Source organism: Myotis davidii, unplaced genomic scaffold (genome assembly GCF_000327345.1).
Source record: "Myotis davidii unplaced genomic scaffold, ASM32734v1 scaffold134, whole genome shotgun sequence".
Taxonomy (NCBI): Eukaryota; Metazoa; Chordata; class Mammalia; order Chiroptera; family Vespertilionidae; genus Myotis; species Myotis davidii.
In genome coordinates this window covers 3,130,558-3,133,409 of record NW_006288853.1, presented here as the reverse complement: position 1 = coordinate 3,133,409, position 2,852 = coordinate 3,130,558, and positions in this window count along the sequence as shown.

Genomic DNA, 2,852 nt, shown 5'->3' with positions numbered 1-2,852 from the left:
TATTGATCACATCCCAGGGTTTGGAATGAGGACCCTGGTTTGCACAAAGCAGTTGCAGAAGCGAGATTGAGCCGATTAGTTATCTACAAAGATTAATTACAGTTTTGGGTCTTGGGACCACTGAGTCGACAGGGACACATTATCTGGAGCCCTGTAACTTCTCTATTGTTAAACAAAGCAAATAAGTACAGAAGCCAAACAGCAGGGTTTAAGTTAAACTACAGTTTCTACCTGAGATGACTGCTACCATACTGCAAAGCCACCTCATGAGGTGGTCTCAACACATTAACCAGCTGAGTCACCTTCAGCACACAACCTTCACACCTGGGTCCCGGGGAGGCCTCTTCCAGCTCTGATGCCATGCCTCCAGGATAGTAAGTAAAGCGGCCCTGCTGCTCTCTGCACAGTGTGGATGTCCCCCCGGGACCTGCCGCTCCTTGCTGCTGCACCCAGGCCTCCGAGGCCGTCCTCTGCCTTCGCTGTGGAGGCAGGTGGAGTCGCTGTCCTGTGTTCCTGCCTTAAGTCTACTTCCCTGGCATCGCTGTCTCCCCCCAGCTCATGAAAATACATGGTGAGCAGGAAACTTGGATCCCCAAACAGCCTGCCAGCTCCATACTGGCAGAGGCCATGCCATGGGCATGTTTACACCCTGTCACCAGCTAGCACTGGGTCCGTAGGAGGAGTTCAGTAAATAACTTCTGACTGCTTCTCGAATGGCTTTTCAAACAGTCAGGAACAACCTCGTTGACAGAGGCAGCATCCCTCCATGCTGGCGACACTCAGAACCTTTCGTTATAAAGCATGGATGCGTGGTTTTCCACAGAAGCTCAGTGCCCACAGAGCACAGCCTGTGCCAAGAGGCGCTAGAGCCACAAGGCGGGCACCAAGCCAAGCCCCGAGGCTTCCATCTTACCCAAGAGAGAGGACAATCACAAGGTTACGCGTGGGTTAAAATCTCAGGTATGTTAATGGTTTTGAACACTCGTGTTCCATGAATTTGCTATTTGCGGCTTCCGCCTTAAGGCTGTGCCACCAGATCCCTGGAGTCCAAGTAGATTCTCTGCTAGTTTTGAAGTAAATCCAGAGGCAAAGTGTGCAGGTGCAGGAAACAGCTCTGTGCTGGGTGGGAGTCATGCCTTTTCACCTTTCCAGGCCTCCGTTGGCTCATTTTGTAAAATAAGGTAGTGGGCTCCGACCGTGCGCATATATTTTCACATGTCCCTATGATTCTGATGCAGTCCAGTTGAGCAGGGATGAGGCAGAAAAATAAAATCCTTTCTGTGACTGAAGGGAACAAGGTGGGTGGTTGGGAAACTGATACTAAAGTTCAAGCCATATTTGCATGACTCTGAACTTGAACCTGCAGACCATAAAGAATGGTCATGAGCGTTTGCTGTGTCAGGGGACAGTCAGCTTCTCTTGGAGGATGTGGCACACAAGTTGGAACCTGCGGTGCAGCCTCATTAAGATGGTATGCTGGGCCGACTTTGGCTTTCCTCCCACTTCCTGCCAAGGTGAAGTCCTCAGTGACAGAAAGTTACAGGTTGTGGGTGGAAGTCACAAGAATGAGCCCTCAGGGTTGAGGAGGGGACCTTGGGAAACCCGGTCTGCTTGGGCTTTATTCTCATTTGCCAGCTGTGCCATCTCTCCGAGGAACAGGAAAGGGGCATCTCTCTACAGGAGCTCACCTGCGCCTCCCTCTTCCCTTTACCCCAGGTGCCTTTTCTCCTCTCTCTCTCCCCTAAGCTCCAAGGGTCCTTCTTTTACTTCTATAACTTGTTTCCTGAGCCCATTTCTTCTACCACTCACTTCTCCTACCTCTGTGACTTTCTAAATAAACTTGCACCTATACTTTGAGTCTTGCCTTCTAATTCTTTCTTAGCCAGAACGTAAGCACTGAGGTTGCTGAACCCAGGTCAGGTCTGACTCCACCAGTCTAACACCTGGTGCCGTTCTCACTGTTGCCAACACATCCATCATTACAGCATCATACAGAGTAGGAGTCCTAAAAACTTTTTTTTAAAAAAGGAATCTACTGGAAGGATTTGAGTGGGGAGTCACAAGGAGAGATGGACCTCTTCCCTTTTACATCAAAGCTTCACATGAGCACTAGGTGCCAGGCACTGACGGCCTAGGGATGCAGCCAGGAAGAAAACGGTGACCTTTTTATACACCACTTTCTGTATTTGTGTGCAAGCAACACATTCAAACCATAGATTTCAAAAACATAATAGCTAAGCTTTATAAGTAGTACTAATTTATTTTAGAAAAATTGGAAAACACAAAAAAACAAATAAATATAGTGATGGTTTAATGTGCTTCTTAACAGTGGAACAAAAGGACATGAATATACAATATACATACATATGCATATACACATTACATATATATGTGATATACATGCATATACATATACACATATTGCATATATATGTGATATACATGCATATATATATATATACATATACACATATATATGGTAGCTAGCCGGTCCTCATTATTTCTCATTGTTTGCAGATTCCAATTTTATGAATTTGCCTACTCTCTAAAATTTACCTGTAACCCTAAACTCAACACTTACCGTGTTTTATGGTCATTTACAGACATGCAGAGTGGCAAAAAATCTGTCACCTGATGTGCACATTCCCAGCGGAGGTCAAACACGGGGACACTATCTTCTTGTTCCAGCTCTCATACTGTAAACAGGTGTCCTCTTGGGGTGTAGTTTTTCCCCTCTGTGTGCTTTTTATTGGTGATTTCACTGTTTAAATAGCCCCAACGTGCAGTGCAGTGCTCTCTAGTGTTCCTAAGCAAAGGCTGTGATGTGTTTTAGGGAGAAAATAAATGTAACA